Below are 19,875 nucleotides of genomic sequence, written 5' to 3' on the forward strand. Positions count from 1 at the left end.
TTCAGATGTATCTCTCTAATGCATGTAATGTACAGGGAGGGCACTGAAAGTTAAGAACACTCTCATCATAGGCAGCTATCTGGTAGTCAAAAATTGTCAACCCTACCTTTTCTGTCTTTTGAGGTTGTAGAGGTCAATACTGTCCTTCATAAAATATGTATACTTGTATGTGAACTTTGCTGTTCTCATGTGGTGGAAATACTTCATGCTCAAATATACAATCTGCTACATTTTCCCCAATTCAACAAACACCCAAATCTGACTAATTCAGAGTGAATCAGATTAATTCATCTTTTCTCCAGGGCAATCGTCTTAATGCAAGACTACTTTTATTCCTTATGGCTTGGTGCATTTCATCCTCAGGGTTTTGGTTAGCATTAGTGATCCTTCAGAAAGCTTCTTTTTTAAAATTAATTTGGTTGCCATAATTTTAATTTTATGAGAAAGTAGTCTAGAATTTAATAGAAAGTGATATTGTTGCTATTTTGCTTTTTGCTGTCTTTGAAACATACTAGAAAAGTATGTGCATGCAGAATATAGCAGAAGTCTATAAGCTTGGGTTTAAAAACTATAAAAAAAATATCCCCTAGTCAATTCCATATATTATCTTCAAAGTAATTCTGTAGAAATGTATTTAAACTGTCCTTTGTTCAGCCCTTGTTAAATTCTAGGGGGTGGGGAAGATAGCAGAACCCTTTAGATGGGTTATAACATGTTTCAGCATTTTCATGGGTGCAAGTCTACCTGTAAAAGTATATAAAACTTAAATGGTTAGAAGTCTTTCAGATACTTAAATGTCCTCAGCTTTCAAGCTCTTCAAAAACCTTTATTAGAAAGGAGGATACTGTGTCATTACAAAGGAATATCGTGAGTGACACTGTTAAAAGGAATCATCACTGCACTATCTGCACTGCACTCATGCGAGTGTTAAACCTTCATGACAGTAGAGCTGGGACAATGTTGAGTGCTCCAGATTTCAAAATGAGCCCTAGGCTTTTGAATCTTCAACTTTCACCCACTACAGTAAAAAAACAAACAAACAACAACAAAAAAAAAAACAGACAGGCAAACCCACCTGCATATTTACAAAAGGTGCAGCGTGATTCTTTGCCTGCATTAAATGGGATCATTAGGAAATGACTGTTCAAATGCTTCCATTAATTCCTGCAGCCAAAAGGAGAAAGGTCTACTGGAAAAGAGGTCTCTGACAGAGTCCCTTTGATGATGCTGTCTTGACCCCATTGCTCTTACTAGGCAATTTCTGATGCCTACCTGAATTCTTTCCCAAGACAGGTTTCCTCCCATTTCCTCAGTCTTAAACAGGTTAAATCTGTTTACCTTCAGGACACTGCCTGTTAGAATTTGTGGAAACGAAGTGTTACTGTGGGAGGAAATTTTACGGAGATGGAGTATTTTTCTCTTATTGGTGTAACTAGGTAATGCTGTCTGTCACTGATGCTCAGGCTCATTTTGTCTTTGGCCATACTACAGAATAACCAGCAAATAAATTTACAGAAAGATGTTTTATATCTATCTTTAAACCAAATGAATGAACTAACACTAAGGAAATTACTGGAAAATGAATTTTTTAAAAAAGAAAAAACTTAAATGGATGAATATTACTGATAGAAATAATAGAAAATAAAATTCCAGACCTCATATTTTAATTTGTTTTTTTCATAAGCTTGAAAACAGTAACTTCTGGTTTTCAATATGGTCTGGCATTGGGCCTTAGTTCATTAACTACCTATCATAGAAGAACAGAACAAACCAATTTTAGAAGTATGCATATAATGCCAGTTATTTTAATAGACTTCTATATATATTCTGCAGGTTAATGTCTACCATCAACACAGATTTTGTGCTCTCTTAAATATCACAAGAAAATAACTAGTTTTGGTGTTTTCAACACAGCCATACACAAAATTATGGAGGGAGGCACAAACGCCAACTCAAATAGGTGTGAACATTGCAAGAGAATAAATCTAAAATAAAAAGAATTTTTCCTTCTATTTCTGAGATAAGCCACCCCTGCTTATATTTAAGGCAGGTCAGGAATAACTGTCACTTATACCTATGAATGTAGGTTAATTCTTCATGCGGTGTACTTGTGACCTTCAAACTGCTGCTTTGAGTGGCTTACAGAGAGCCTCAGTGCAGAATGTTCAATATGCCCCTGGGTTTGTGTTTCTGTCAGGGCAGCACTTGCCACTAAAGCCAGTCAGGTCATGTGCTTGTAGCACTTGCTTATGCATATTATTTTAAAGGCAACAACAAACATTAATTCATAAGTAATTTAAAACCTACCGTAGCATTTTTTATACCTTCCACAATATATCTATATAAATTACCATTTGTGAATGGAGTTTGAAGGAGGAAAGGTATTTTGTTGTTGTTGTTATAACAGCTATCTCATAGCCAACTTTATAACAAGCAAATATAGGAACTTATAATTGGTCGTAACAACTTTTTTTATTTTTTCTGCACTGAAATAAATCAAACTACATACAATCAGGAAATATCAGAATATTAAATTCACATACAGATTTGCTTGAGATGGTAGTGGGATTCTTCGTTTTAGCTGAGTAACTCAGGTTTTAAATCCATTATCAGTACTAAATGCTACTGTGATTCATTCAATAACCTCTCATCAGACAATCTTCTTTCACAAAGCAAATCCCAGATAATCTCTTCAAATCATATTGCTAAAGGGCCAATCTTTATCAAATTATTTAAGCACAGAATGATCTTCACTTTCTATGGCAAGAGCAGAAAGAAAATGCTGATGTCTGTTTGATTCAGAACTTGTTGCACACAAGACTGGCGATGGCTTTTCTCTCTCATAGCAGAATCCTCAAGAAAGATGCTGCATGCATAAACCTAGTGCATAGATTCATTGACCAAAAGTTAAAGATCAATGTATACTCCAAAACCCAGGAGCTGGTTTTCTATTTGTTCGTTGTGGGGTTTTTTAGAATAAAGTAAGCTGATAGATGCATTAAAAAGAGGTCCATGCTTATGTCTATACAGGCTTATTCAACACTACAAATTAACTCAACAAATGAAGTTGAGTGCATTTTCTTCTCACATGAGATGTGTTTTGTGTACTTTTTAGGTTTTTGTTGAATACAGCAGATTTTATTAAAGTTTTTAAAAAAATAATTATCTGGCCACAAATACTTATATGTCTACTCAGGCTTCTATATGCTTAAAAAATGCATTTCTTTATGATATATTTCTCATTACTTTATATATTACATTATATTATATATTCCCATTATATTACTATTAATTATTATTATTGATTATTATTAATTATTACTGTATATTCCCATTACATTATATATTACATTATATTATGTGAAATATATTTCACATTACTTAGAAAATATCTACAGTTGCGTGAAGATTACAGTCTTGACCAAAGTCAACTGGAACCTGAATCAACCTTACGCTTATGGTCTTTTAAGATCATATGTGACTGAAGGGGGTATTTTAATTTTTTCTAATAGTTTGTAGTCATGGACAAAGGAAAAAATATTTTTCACAATAATCTTAACAGAGAATAATCTAAAACAATGGCTTTAAAATGTACTCCATGGCCTACTCATAATTCCTAATGTAACAAGACAACAACAAAAAACCCCATATTATTCTGATCTTACTTTGAAATAAAAATTAATAATAACTGCTAGGTAGTTACGAAAAAGAAAAAAAAAAAAAAAGAAAAATATTTTTCTTGATTCTAACAGAATGAGAACAACTCATCTGGAACCTGTATCCAATTTATGAAATTTTGAATCATCATCCAGTGAAGTGGACTGAAAATGGAGTTTAGAAAATACACCTAAGCATCTAGAAAAGCATCTCAGCTTTGTATTATGACAATGCTTCTGAGAACTAGCACTTCATCTTCCTTCTGCCTTATTATCAAGTAATATTTCCACAACCACACCTGAGTATTAGGACAGTGTTTTGTTACCTCAGAGTTTCTGCTCATTGATCTTCTTAATTTTGCTTATTAACTGTAGAATGGGAGAAACAAATAAAAGACAGTTATTCTGAAGGAGACAGACACATATGTGCACTTATATGCATGACTTTAGGGGTGCTAGAAATGAGCATTGAGAAAGAACACAAAAGATTAACTTTAATGGTCCTGCTAGTTTATTTGTGTAATTTTTATATTAAAAAAAAACCAACACCAAAAAACAAAAGAAAACAAAACAAAAAACAGCAAAAGCCCACTTTAACCAAACATTCCCATCCCCCTAATAAAGAATATGGTTATTGGATAGGTATATGCCATCAAAAATTAAGAGTTGCTATATGCTTTCCTGACTTTGTTAGTGATACTTCTAAAATTTTGTGAATAAAAGTTACTTTGCCATTTTTACCCTTATTGCTTGTTGGCATGCACAGAGAATAGCACTTCATGCAGCCCTGCCTAAGCTGTAGTTCTCTATCAGAAAAAAAACAGTGCTGGATTTTTCTCTACAGAAGCAGATTTACCTAGAAGCAGAGGGGAGGATTCAGAAGGTGGCTGAGTAAGAATGTAGTCCTTCCAGTCAGACTCCCCACAATGGCATGCACTCCTCGCTATGTAGTCCAGGGCATGCTGTAAGTTTTTGCCACCTCTCTCTTCCAGACTTCAGTGGCATGGTTATGTGCACCCTTTCCAGCAGACACACAAATAAATTAGCAATAGAAACATTCCAGATGAGTATGAGTTATCTGGCAGCTGAATTATCAGAAGCAGCTTCTGCTGGTACTTTTGTTATATTTTGAGTGATGGAGAACAGAAATCTCACACCTCTAAGGGACAATTGATTCTCTATATTCTATTTTTCCAGGTATCTTTCTGCAAGACAACTATTGATTAAGGCTTTTTTAGTATATTTATCAAAAGCTCTTTCTTTGTAGCATCAATAATATTTTACACGGTGAAATTGAAAGGAACTAATACCAAGGATGAATCAAATCCAATTTCCAACCCTTCACTACCTGTGAGCAAAGTAGTTAGTGTTTGGGAGCCTTAAGATCATCTGTTTGATGATTTCTTTTGCTACTTCTTGAGTCATTGACTGAGGCCATCTCTGAAAAGGTCATTTATGGAAGTTTTATCTTAAGCTGTTGTGTCCAAAGAAGACACCAAAATCTGAACTGATACTTATTTTTCTTGCACTGCAACATTACTCCCAGTAGTAAACTATTTGAAGAGGCTATTGATAGAAACATGCCACATGTCAATGACTACATAGGATAGAACTGCAGGCAATCTAATTTTTAATGTTACCTGTCCTTAATGCACAAGGAACCTGGACAAAATCCCCTTAAACTGCCTATCTGAGATGCAATATAGAAGTTAAAAATGTGCAATACTCTGCGTGGGCCAAAAGTCCACCAGCTGAATCAAATACATAAGGCTTGCAATTGAATAAGGTTTCTGTACTTTAAACATGTCCTGGATGGTTACTCCTTGAAGGAGGCTGGGAGAGGAAGAGGGAAAAGCAAAATACTACTCCTATGGTTGTTGTGAAATATTGAAGAAAAAAAAAAAGTTATAATGTTTCTAAAATATTTCCAACAAGCCAAAATTATTTAGAGGTTTACAGTGTTCTAATATTTGAACCATGCTGACAGGTGCACCTTGCAGAAGAAAAGCCAATTCAGCCTGATCTAGAGTCACCCTCCCAAGCATTATGATTAGCCCACCGCTGCATTATAATTTGTTGAAGTAGTGAGAGTTTGCTAAGTAAGCAACTATATCCTTTTATGAAAGTCTCAGTGTGTTGCAAGTTAGGGAGTGCATGCATACACATACACACACCCCAGTAAATTTACACTTTTTGACACCTTAAAGGCTTGTCAAAAATCATGGCAGCTTCAAAAGTGTCTGCAGTACATTTAACTGTGTAACTTTATGTCATTTTTTTTTGCCTTTGTAGTTTTGCTGACTGCTACAGCTTTTATTCCTGAGACATATCAAAGAAGGTAGATAACAGAAGTCAAAAGAAGGCAAATTCATATTTTCATTCAAATGTAGTGTATAACAAAGTTTTAAAAATTATTTTTGTTATGGATGATTTCTATTTTTTCTTGCAGTATCTTTAACTTGATAGCCTAACAGTAGATCGGCATTGAGAAGGAAAAATAACCAGTGTCTCGGGGTGTTGGGGAAGGTTAAATGAAGCTTCCCTGCTGCTTCTGCAGAAGGAATCTGAGTATATGGATTAATCCATTCTCTCTCTCACTGTGTATAATATATCATATATAGAATCCAAGTCAGATGGATTAATCCATTCTTTCTCAATATCTAGTATATTTTTAATTTATTTATGAGTATTAAAGGAGAGGGGAATGTTGTCACTAGATGATGACATGATAGGTGCCCAACATGGATTACCAACTATTAAAGCTCTTCCCTTATTGAAAGGGAGAAGCTGCAAACTGAACACATATGAGAGAAATTGCTGTCACTGATGCTAAATCCTTTCTCATTTGTTTCCTACAACACCTTGTCACATTTTGTGTGACCTCCAGGATGATCTTTTGAAAGGTGTGTACTTGGGTCTCCTTGTTAACCATGAACTGTAGAAAAGGGAGCCCATTCTGAGCAGTATTTTTATATTTTTCCATTTCTAATGCATCAATCACTATAGCAAACAGCCAGCCTCCCCTGCTAGAAATCCTGATGGGTAGAGCAGGCATTTTCAGTGTCAGGTCAAAACCCCTCTATGGCTTGCTCATATTAATGTTCCTCTCAGCAGGAGCAGTACACACCTCAGGCTAATGCTCCCTGCTGCCAGCACTGGGGCTTAAGCTTAGGGTCATTAATTTCACTCATGGTGTTCATCCAAAGTCAGCATGACAACCTGGTTATAGGGACAGGTCCCTCATGGAGGTCAGGGCTGCCCACTGGGGAAAGAGGACAGAGGCCCATAAATTAACCTCTCTTCATCACATGTTGGTCAGAAAGAAAACACACAGAATGGTGCTGAAAAGACTGGGATCTACATAATGACAATTATATTGAGTTAGGTATTATGGTCAATCCTACCTGAGAACCTAGTCTATCTACAATGATCTTCTGATCAGATTGGAATTGCTCTGCATTATCATTCTAATTTTTGAGCCATCGGTTTACAAAACTTTCTTAAGAAGGAACTTACTTCATCCTTACCAGTTTCCAAATATGAAGTGAGAAAATAGATTCAATCTTGCTTGAACTGGTTTAGTAGTACTTGCCAGAGCTGATTTAGTTCCAGTAAAAGTATAAGCAACACAATTGCCTTGTACCAGCTTAGCTGGACTAGTTTTGCACTGTTTCCACAGGCAACATCTCAACATAGTTAAAAAGAAAATAGAATTTAATGTGGAAAGGAAGACTTTCCATTTTAAAGAATTAGATCTCTTTTTTTTTTTTTTTTTCTCCACACCCCTCACACCTACCCACCCCACCTGCCCCAAAGAGATGTAGGTCCCCAAGAATCTGCAAAACAAAAGGCAGAGAAAACATCAAGATATTTATAGTTTGCTGCCTAAAAGTTTCAAATCTCATCATTTAAACATATTTCATTCTGATTCTCTGTAGGATTTATTTGGTATTTCCTAGGCCTTTAGTGTAGGTGGGGTTGAAGGAAAGCTGACTACAGTATGAAGCCACCTGGGCAGGAGATACTGCTGGTTTTGAAATAGGTTTTGAGGTTGTCAGAAATAACCAAAATCATCTTGTACGAAAGCCAGATTTAAAAGGCTGTTTAGCAATGAAGCAGGAGAAAAAGTATATCAGCATACTCTTCCATGAAAAAGTTTGTATAAAATGCATTTGCTGTGGCAGATATATTCACAGTAGATTTATAACTATGCTGCAGCATTTTCCAGTATGGACAGAACACCAACAAATTATAAATCATAGAATCATTTAAGTTGGGAAAGACCTTTGAGATCATCAAGTCCAACTATTAACCCAGGACTGCCAAGTCCACCACTAAACGCCCTTCATTTTTCTGAAGAATTTCAGATTCCGTTCTCTTAGAGGAGGAGCTAGATTGTTTATTAACAGATTTTATGTACAGTAGAACTGTCCTTACAGACTCTAGCTGTAGTTCAGTAAATTTCAGCCATCCCACCTTGTTCTACTTGCTCAGCTCTTTTAGGATGCCATATAAACAATGGGATTTAACTTCATCTGCTACAGCTTTTCTGTTTTGGAGCAGAAGGGAGGAAGAAATTTAGAAATTCTGTCCTCAGTGATTAGTTTCTACCAAATAATTCACCATCTAAGAGTTACAATGAAAACAGCTAGAGAAGAGAGAAACAATCTGACCCAGTATCTTCAAAACTCTGAATGAAGAGTTGCCAATCAGTTCTTACTACATACCTGTGAGACAGTTGCTTACTAATACTTTGATTTTACTTATGACAAAGCAAACTGGAAGGAAATATAAACCCCATAAACTCAAAAAAAGTTTCAGTAACACATCCAGAATTAGTTTCAGTCACTAAATAATACTTCTCATTCACACTTGAACCCTAATTTCCTATTGCTTTTATTTAAAGGATCTGACATTTTGAATACATATGCCCTCAGTGTGTAAAACCACAAAAAGCTGATGCATAATTTGGTTATGAATTTGTCAGTGCAACATATCCATAGTCACCTATTTGTTTTCTTGGTTTCAAAGTTAATGTGTGTCCATCTGTCAGTGTCCGATGTGCTCTGAAGTCTGCACAGCATGTTCTACCCCTCCATGCAGTGCTATAATCCCATGATATTGTAAAAAGAAAACAGAAGTATCATTTCAAGCCACAGCTCATTGAACCCATTTTAATTAAAACTTTTTGAAATAGATTTTGTAAACTTCCTAATCTTAGCTGCAGATTAGTTGTCTGTTTATCAGATGAATGTACCAGGCACTTTTTGTTTTGCATACTCAGAGATTACAGCCTTATTTTGTCCTGAAGGTGTTTTATTTTGAGTCCATTTTAGGCAACTTAATCCATGAATTAGCTGCCAGTGTAGGACATAACCCCAATCTAATCGGAGATACCCACATAATTTATTCTGCATGATGAAATCTCCCAAGGAAAGAGAAGAGCAGAAATACCTTCCACCAGTATAGAAGAGAAAGCCATGAATTCATAATGGCAAAAAACCCCACTCACCCCAAAATAACAACAACAACAACAAACAAACACAAACCAACAAATAAAAAACCCCCAACACATTACTAGTACACAATGCTTAACACAAATTTTTTAATCCAAGAAAAAATATGCAGAATGATGATTAATTTTTTTTCCCAAGAATACCTTAGAAATGAGTAATATCCATACAGGGTAGCATTACTGTAAATCACAAACATAATTTCTAAAACTTCCATGTAATATATGGGCAAGGAGGAACTTTGGAAGCAGCATTAATCCAATGGTAATTTGGTACAGGTAATTCCTCAGGTTTTGTGCCAAGCAAAGCTAACCAAATTTCATGTGCCATCTGATTGCTACAGCCTCTTCAGCTGGACTTGTTCCTTACTGAGTTCAACTCCAATAAATGCAGATGCATAATTGTGCATCAATTTTCTGTTTTACTTGTTTTACAATTCATCTATGGCCTCCAGTAGCTTTCAAAAGCCCTTAAGTCAAAATGGTCTGAATATGAGCATTAAAGCTTAAAGGGCTCCAGGCAATCTTCCCTCTCACTTTTTTGAAACTTTTCTAAATTTGAAGTAGAGAACAGCCTGTTACTCACTGGGACCCTCTTTCAGCTGAGAAAAATCAAAATGAAAGTTTACAGGAAGTAAATCATTGCTATCAGTAACGTGTATCTGAATATTCATCAGTGTTACAGTTTCAAATCTTGCTCTTACAGATATGTACAACATTTTTTATTTGTATATAAAGGTGAAGACCTTGTGGTTTTGGTTGAACTTGATATAGTGGGTGGTGGCATCTCACTTTCTTGTGTTTTTTTGGGGTTTGTTTCTTTTTTTAATCCTGTTTAGGATAAGGTCCAAATATATAAAACCTGCCAAGCTGGGTCAAATTCAGGTCATCCACCTAGATGATGATCTTGCAATAGGCAACACACAAAGATGGAGCTTATGAACAAAGCAAATACACAGTGATTCTCCCTTGATCTGCCCTTAAAGCCTTTGCAATTAGATGTTCATGAACTGTCTGTTCAATGCAGACTGCCATGTTCAACAGCTGTGGTTGAGTAGGCTTCTTCATGAACCTCTATTAAGGTTTTTGGAGACTCTTCATTCTTCAGAAAAAAAAAAATGGAAATCATTTCCACAGAATGAGGAATAAAATTGAGTGAAAAAAAAATAAATCTGTTAATTTATTCCACATATACTTATCATCTCAGTGGTTATTTTCAACATCTTACACTTTGAGAAATAGGGAAAAATCATTTTCTAATACTCTTTGCTCTTTTCCAAACATGATATTTTTAATCTGTCAGGTTTGTTGGTATAAAAACCATTCTGTATCCTTCTCTGTATGTTTTCTAGTTCTATTTCATCCTTTTGTTGAGGGACCAGAACTGATGGTATGCCCAAGATAGGTGTATTTTCATTTTTAGCCACAAAGATTTCAAGATCTTTTTCCTGAGAGGTCATAGCTAATTTGGAACTCATCACTGTGTTCCCATGTACAGCTGAAATGTTTTCTCCTGTGAGCGTTACTTTGCATTAATTGTCTTCAGGCTCCATCTGCCATTTTATTGCCTAACCACTTGGTATCATGGCAGATTGCTGCACCTTTTTGAGGTTAATTTCAAGTGACAAGCATAAATACATTAATTTCAACAAACTCTGTCCCCTCACTTGTAACCTGTTCTCTACAATGTTTAGTGATATGCTAGATGTCAGAGAACCTGTAAATATCATTAGGCAAACTTGCTTAGAACTGCCCTTTATTGTGAGAATTGCTACCTTTTCTTTGGCATGTTATTGATTTATGGCAGTATCAACTCCACAAAGCTGAGCTATACTGTAATATGATGGAAAAGTGTCGCATGCCGGTCTGAGAACGGAGCATGGTTCTGTTCATAGTCTTCGGAACAGAATTAAGACTCAAAACAGAGTCAAGAGACAAGGAACTTTATTTGCCCAACAGTAAATCTGTGAATGCAAAGGGAGAGAGAGCAAGAGATAACAGGAGAGAAAGGAAAGAAAGAAAGAAGGAAAAAAAGGAAAGAGTTCACAGCAATAGCTACCACCCTGGAGCTGTGTCGTCCCGACAGTCCGATTCGTTTCCAAGTTCAGTGGGGGAACGTGTTCCGTCTGATGTTAGTTGGTTCTGTTTTTTTATAGAGTTGTTACAAGCTGTTCTGCTTAACCACACCTTCCACCCAGAGATGGTGTACGTCCCCAACATCAAGGGGCCTCCAGGCACCTTGACCCCCCTGACCCCAAGTCTGAGCACATGCACAGGGGTTTGGTTAAGTTTTGCAGGATCAGCCTCCCCTGTTGCTCCATGGCATCAGTCACTTTCCTCCTTTAACAAAGTATAGATAAATCTCTGTGGTGGCAGTGGTGTTATCTTCCTGCCTTAACAATGTATAAATCATTCACTGTGGTGATGGCATGAGTTTCCTGCCATAGCAATGTTGAGACAACATATCTGCTGTGGCAATGGTAGGTCTCATCGGTGCAGTTTCTCTCAAAAAGTGCTACACTTTTCAGTATTAATTCCACTTTCTCTATCAACATTCTTATAATCAATATAATCATGGAGGTGGTTAAAGTAAGACATAGGTCTGCTTTATAGAAGGGACAATCTATTTTTGGACAATTGCCTTATATAGAAGACAATGTATACATTAAATAGAAACTCTGAGACATAATATGTCCTCTTGAAAATAACCAAAATATCCATCTTAGAGAAGTTAGTTACCAGAACCTACTACAAGACCATTTCAAGTTCATGAACCAGCTGAGAGATGATTGTGTTGAAACGTACAGTGAAATTACAACTAGCACCTGGATCCAAGGAAAAAGAGTTAAACATTATTAAATAATGCTTGGCTTTGAGAAACTGTAGGAGCAGCAAGGGAGCAAATATGACCTAAGGAATCAAATAAATCTCACAGTACTTACAATGTCAAATCAAATTGTGATTTTGAAGGAGACGCAATCCTAGAACTGGGGGGTTATTTTTAAATATGATGGAATTATCATGTTATGACTACCAAGGGAGATTCTTTTTTAATAAGAGGAATTTCAGAACATTTTAAAGCAACTGCTATTTCAAAATTGCAAAATACTTGGCCCTTCATAGCACAAAGCACTGTGTCTCAGAAATTCTTATCTGTTATTAATGTATGGGTAAAGAAAATAATTAAGATTTTTGAAAGTATTGAATTTCTGGTTATGCAATAACATGTTAACACATCCAAAATTAACAGATACTCTGAAAGCACTTATGTGAATTATAAATTTAAGGTTTAGAGCTTAAGAAATGAAGAACTGGGATATTAAATACAAAAAAATAATTACTTCATCCCTCCCTCCCAGTGCACTAAATAAAAGAAGTTGGGACACTCCCACACAGTCTTTACAACACTTAATTCTTCAGTTTGATGGCAAAATATCAGGCAAAATCTGTAAGTTTTGCTCACATTGAACAAGGAAGAAAACAATTTTAACTCAGACAAGACATTTATCAGATCTGAAACAGAGAATTTTAAGTCATTTTGAGCATCTTACACAAAAGCAAAGAAAAAGAAGCAAAGAATTGGGCAAATTAAAGATTTGGCACTTTTCTTTATGATTTAAATTTTGCTAGGGACAAATAATTCTAATTATTTTTTCGCCTCCTTAGTAGAACACCTAGGTGCAAAACCTATATATCTGTGAACTGGTCACTGTGTATTTCTAAAAAAAAAAAAAAACAAACAACAAACACACACAGGAAAGGAGCGGCTGGAGCCCCTAAAACCTGGCCACATTTCATTATAGTGAACTATGCATATTCCTGGGCAGTAGGTAATGTGGATTTAAACCTCCTTGGACAAAGGGAAGGAAATGAATAATTTCATGCAACCATCGTTTAGTGCCCTGAAACTTTAAATTCTGGGGAACCACAGCACCACTACTACAGTCTCTAGCTTAATGAATAACATGAAGTGCGTATCTCATTTACATCATTTCCCCTTTGCTACAGACAGAACAATCAAATAAAAATGGTGTGCAATGGGTCAAACTGAGCTTTTTTTTGAAACAAGTATGAACAAAAATGTTAAAAGAATTTTGCTGCTGTTCAGCAGTTAAAACATGTTCACCACTAACTGTGGCATAACAAAGTAAATTGTCTCCCAGCTGTGGGATTACTACTGAAACACAGAGGCAGATTTACAGCCAGAATCCCGAAAAATCTTCAGAAATTGCTTTGCTTGAATTTAACCAGAGAGAGAGAAAAGCATTAAAGAAAGAATGTGATATCACATATTTCTCAACTCACAGGTGCACTTACTGTTTGTATCATGTGAACTTTCTGTTGTAAAGGTTCATTTTGCAGTTTCACAGCTCAGCAAAAGTAGGGACTGACTGAGGTGGATTAAGCGTCACCTATATGTTGAACTTTTAGTAAAGTATAAACTCAGAAACAGTGTATTTCTTTTCTTGATTTACAGGCTGAAAAGCAAGTACTACAAGCAAAATCTGGTCCTCGCCTGCAGTCAGCTAGCAGGGAGCTGAACAGGAGGTAGGGGCTATGCATGTGGCAAAGTCCCCTCATTGCCATCCCCAGGGGAAGTGGCTCAGAGCAGGGTGACACATGCATTTCCAGGGGCTGTGGACTACTTCCACTGGCAATGTGACACTTGCCTGTCCCTGTGGGTCCAGGGCTTCTGGTGCTCCACTGCTGCAGTCTTGTCGTGCTGGTGCTGGTTGACTAAGCCACTGGGGCAAGCTAGGGCCCAGGCAATCCTGACCTGCAATCCAGGTGAAACAGCCAATTAATGGTAGGTTTTTAGGGCTTAATGCAAACAACAAAAAGATGGAAAACGTGGTCTAAATGAACTTCGCTCAAGAACCTTAACTTGCAAAAAAAGGGAAACAAAAAATCCTTCTTACTGGCTGCCACTGGGGAGTTTTTATTCATAATTACAATTCACAATTTGCAATTCAAAATATATCACAATCCTTTAAAGTCCCTTTTCCTGAAATAGGAAGAAACGTTGTAAGTATCTGATATCATTTCTGGGAAAGAAAAAAGTGCAACAGAGTAATTAAAAGTTATTAATTCTGCAACATATTAGTATATCGGGAAAGAAATGAAGCATCTTAGTTTGTTACAGTAATATACAGTTCATAATAAGATAAAATCACCGACGAAATTGTAGCATTCAGTAAAAAGTGAACTCAGGGAGCACACGCCAACTTCTCCACACTATTTTATAGTATTTTTATAATAATTACACAGGCTAAGAAAGAATTCAATATTAAGCTATCTAAAAGGGGGAAGGAAGAGGTTTGTGATTTTTTTTTTGTTTTACTTTTTTGTGTTTGAGTTTTTTTGTTTTGAAAGGAGATGAGTATTTTCGTAGCTTATACTTGATTTAAATTTAAATTCTTAGCTCTCAGAATTCCATGTGCATCTCCCTGTACTGAATGGAATGGAATATTTCAGGCATTTAATTCACACAATGTTAAGCCAAGGCAAAGCCATGAAAATGCCATGGTGCAATTTAGTTCAATTAGAATGTGCTGGGAATAGTTCAATTAGAACTGAAATTAGGTTGGAAATAATCTTTTCTTCTAAGAAACATTGCACTGGGAAGACAATATATCTGTCTAATATCTTTCCACTTTGTTGTGGTTTAACCCTGGCTGGCAACCAAGCCTCACTCAGCCACTCACTCGCTACACCTCACAGTGGGATGGGGGAGAGGATCGGAAGAGTAAAAGTGAGAAAACTCATGGGTTGAGATAAAAACAGTTTAAGGGGTAAAGCAAAAGGTGCACACATGAGCAAAGCAAAACAAGGGAATTATTCACCCCTTTCCATCAGCAAGTGGGTGCTCAGCCATCCCCAGGACAACAGGGTTCGATCACATGTAATGGTTACTCAGGAAGACAAATGCCATAATGTTGAATGTCCTCCCCTTCCCTCTTCTTCCCCCAGTTTATATATTGAGCATGATGCCATATGGTATGGAATATCCCTTTGGCTAGTTTGGGTCAGCTGTCCTGGCTGTGTCCCCTCCCAGTTTCCCATGCCCCTCCAGCTCTCTCACTGGCAGGGCCTGAGGAAGGGAAAGTCCTTGACTTAGTATAAACATCACCCAGCCACAACTAAAACCATCAGTGTGCTATCAACATTGTTCTCTCACAGCACTGCACCAGTTACTAAGAAGAGAATTATCTCTATCCCAGCTGAAACCAGGACACTCTTCAGCATTCTGTGGTATACCTGAAACTTTTTGTTCTAGCAGTAATCACATGAGACTTCTCTCCTATTTCATTTGTAATTAGCTTAATTATTATGAATAGTTGTCAGCTATTTATTCTTATGACTATTTTTCTAACCCAAAGCTATATGTATCATGGTTAGTTTACCTTATGCCTAAATGCTTTTAAGAGCAAGAGAAATTAAATTCTAGTTAATTTGAGACTAAGAGGAAAATGTCATTTTCTATTAACAAACCACTCTGTCTACTGTTCCTAAACTTTTCCAGATTGTGTTGGTTATCATTATCTTGGTAATAGAGAGGAGCTAATTTAAGAAAATTTAAAAACCCCAACAATAAACTCAACCCTTAAAATCTATGAAAAGAAGCATTGGGATTTTTTTCTCAAATTTTCAGATAACAAATATATTGTTATTCTATATTTAAGTACACAATTCTCCATTAATTAGTATTGCATGTAAATTATTACTGTTATTATACTTCACTGGTATTGTAAATAAATATAAAATCTTTAGATGACTAATTATTTTCTCATTTCCACTGGGCAATCAGCAACTCTGTGTGAACATACGGATTAGAGAATATGAATGATTGCATCTGCTGCATCTCAAAGGAGAATACTCCAATATTTTTAATTGAGCATTTATTTTGTTCCAATTTTCACTGTCATCTTGGTTTGGTCTTCTTTCCCTAAGATGTTTTCAGTGAAGAGACATCCCCAAGATGAAAGGGGTTTACCAAAGACCAAATGCAGTTTATTTCCAGAGACTTCAATACTCCTTGTGTCAGAATCAAAAGCATGGGCCAGCGTCAGCAACAATTCCTTAACTGTTGTGTACTAGGAGTGCCTGTGAAGCAAGAGCTGCATAGTGAATGAGCAGTTTCATCATTTCTCCATGCAGAGTGTTGTCCTATGTTTGTTAGAAAATACCCTAGAACAAGAAGAATAAATTATGCCAGCTATGAATACAAATTATTAGGTTGATTAATTTTAAAAGAAACTTAAATAAAAATGCAGCTTTAGAAGGAACAAAATGTACACAAATAATATAATTAATTATTTTTTCTATTAAATATATAATTTGATACCAATATTTTGCAACATTTTTTTTCTCATTCTTAGCCAAACATGATTTTCTTGTAATAAGTCAAAGTTATGAGTAGTCAGAAGTAGTCAGAGTAGTTAGTTTCATTTCAAATAATATGTGTTTAAGACAAAATACTTCTCGGGTTCAAATACTCTACTTATTATCATTCATAAAAGATCAGATTCATCAGAAGGTAGGCAGGCCAATACAGAGGCTTGGCTGGATTCCATTGGTATAACCCCAGGGTGTCCCATCAACCTATAGCACTACAACTTCTTACTGTACAATTGAACTTTGTCTTCAAGTCCATAAGACAGTCATGCTTACAGCAGTAGAATTAATATTAAGAAGGCATGGTATGAAATTTGCTGCCAGGTAGCTTCTTGGAAAATATTTATTTTACATTTTAGGCTAAGTGTTGCCAATATCTTACCTTTTAAAGAGCCAAAACCTGTATTTTTTCCGAGTCTAGTGTGCTATTTCAGAAGCTGTCTCTCATGTAAGATACACACATATGTACATATTTACATATATTCCAACTGATATTGATTTATAAAGTTTCATGAAAACTTGGAACTATTGCCAAGATATTAACCCTTTTGACTTTACAGAAAGCCAAGTTTTCATTTAGGTAAATAATTTTCATATTCTTAAAATGTCCTTGAAATTTCAGCTAATATACTTCTAAAGAGTTCCAGTCTCTCTCTTTTTTTAAATTGACCTAATTTTTTAATGTCAGATGCAAAGGCAATTTATTTGTGCTCTACAGGATTTGAGGTTAAACACATAATCACTTGATGGACCGTTGTTGTTATTCCATATGTGTGTTGATTTCCAGGAGTGAATCTACAAACAATAATATTTCCATGTGTATTAGCTCTCCAAGAAGTCTCACAGGTTTTAAACACTGTTTTTTAGACATAGTTGTTACTACACCTTTCAACTTCTGAAAAGGAGACAGAGCTCCAGTCTCCTTGGGAAAGAGAGCAGCCTCTGCAGAACACTGCCAGGGCAGACTTACACAAGATTAAAACTGTGTGATAAAATAGGGAAATATTAAGCCTTGGACAGGTAATTAACAACACATACTGCTGTGGCAAACAGGTCCCCGCTTTTGCTTCTTTTACAGAAAGGCTACTGAGAAAACCTAAATCCCATATCTATCTATCTATCTTTCCATGGGGAATAATAGGTTCAAAAAGGTTGCTTGTTTTGTTTTACAAGCAACAAAATGAGCATCAACAAAGCTGGTGTGGTGAACACGTGCCAGCTCTCACTGAAGGTAAACCAAGAATTACCAACCCCAATGGACATATTAAGTCTATGTTTCCTCTTAATCATATTTGGTTTGGCATTGAAGGATCATTCCTGATTGCTCTTGATTTACAGATAATGTACAGATACCGAAAAGGAGGAATGTGCCAGAACTACTCTGTACATTGTTCATGTATTCTACTGCTGTATAGTGTTATACTTGCCATGTAAAAGCAAAAGTCCCTAATTCTGGTTTCTAGATTTCCCAAAGTATGGAAACAATCCAAACAGAATATTACTTATTACTGTTGAGCTAAACCATGCAACACAAATACTTTTCTGAGCTTAACCCTAAAAGCTGTGACATTTCTTTCCAGGATTGAACAGTCATTTTCAGTTTGCCTAATTAGGTGAACTGAATGGCATATTTTAGAAATTACATTTCAGCTATGGCTATTTTGGAACAAAACCCCACTGAACTTTGAGATTTCTGCAATTCATTTCCCACTTGTTCTGTTATTAGTCTTAAATTTCAACTCTCTGTTTATTTAGCCTTGTTCTTTGAGGACACTCTTGCTGCTAATGACCAGCTAATCATGTATAGGCTATTTTTGGCCTGTAGATGTTGTTTTCAGACAAACTCTTCAACACATCTATATCAACTGCTTTTGTCAAGCTGGTAGGGCAGGAATAGCTGGCTACTTCAGGAACAGCATGTGTAAATTAGATCTACTAATTGTGTTCACAATAGAATAAGCTTCTCACTTACCCTTCGCCACATAGACTTTTCAGGAAATATTTCTTAATACTAATGCCAGCAAATAAGACTACTGATATACAAAGAGACTTTGATGGAGCCAGGAAGTAGCTATCTGAATGTGCTTCAGAAAAACAATAGTTTACAATTGTGCAGAATTTGAAATTAGCTTAATTTTTTTGCATCAGGCTGGAACTAATCACAGAAATATTAAACCCTAGTTACATTATGCACAGAATACTTGAAATCCCTGGAGATGAGTGTTAAAACTTGATAGTCAAAATGTTACAGCTGCCTTACTTAGTATTCCAATAAAACATTGCTGATGGGTATTTTATAAAAACAAAAGAATATTGTTAGTAGAATATTTTAAGGATAAATAACCTTAAAAATATATAACATTAGTGAAATGTGTTTAGTGTCTTCTTAAAGCCATCAGGTACTCATACGACATAAGGCTAGTTCAATTACTTCCAGTGGGTCAATTTTCTTGAGAATCAGTAACCAGACTCGACAGCATTTCCCAACCCACACTTATGATAATGGACTTAAAACCTGAGAAAAGCCAAAGAAAAAAACATCAACATACATACTGAAGTACCCGGTTGAAGGGACTTTAGGAAAATACTTCCTAACTGCAGTCCTTGTTTAAGACATTGGATTCACTGATATTTTGCCATCATGTATTCCTTGTCTATTTTTTCTGGAATCTTGCCAGATTTGTTAAAGCTTTCAAAAGTCTATATCACTTACTACCAGTACATTTTTTCCCAAAATGCATTGAATGAGCTTTTGGAATGAATGATTAAAACATGCTTTGTTTTATAAATGATCCTATCTTTCAGTAAGTAAGTAGAACAGACTTTGAAACAGCTTTCAAAAAAGACATATCTTATTGTTTATTCCTCTTGTATTTGATTCAATTCTATCTTCTAATTTTTAAAATATCTTTCTAAGAATCCTTCAAACATTGCACAGAAAGCTGTTTAACTTTGTCCTTTAGATATACTTGATAATATTATTCACCTGTGATTTCCTTTTTTCTGTTACGTTATTATGTCATACAGCTCTTTCTCATCTCTTATTATTTCCTAGAGATTGTTATTTATTTCAACTATTTTTTTGATATAGCATTGTCTTTCTTTAGGAAACAGCATTTATGTTACATTACCAGTATGTATTCCAGTACATAAACTCAGACACATATTCTACACCCACATACCTGCCATGACATTTGTTACCTTATATCTCTAGTGAAAACCGGCCACATTTGATAATGAATATTTCTGGCACAAATAACTTTTTATTTGATTGGGCCTTGTGCCTCTTTGTTCTGAAATTAAGGTTGTTTG

The sequence above is a fragment of the Falco cherrug genome, chromosome 3 (assembly GCF_023634085.1).
Source record: "Falco cherrug isolate bFalChe1 chromosome 3, bFalChe1.pri, whole genome shotgun sequence".
NCBI classification, from domain to species: domain Eukaryota; kingdom Metazoa; phylum Chordata; class Aves; order Falconiformes; family Falconidae; genus Falco; species Falco cherrug.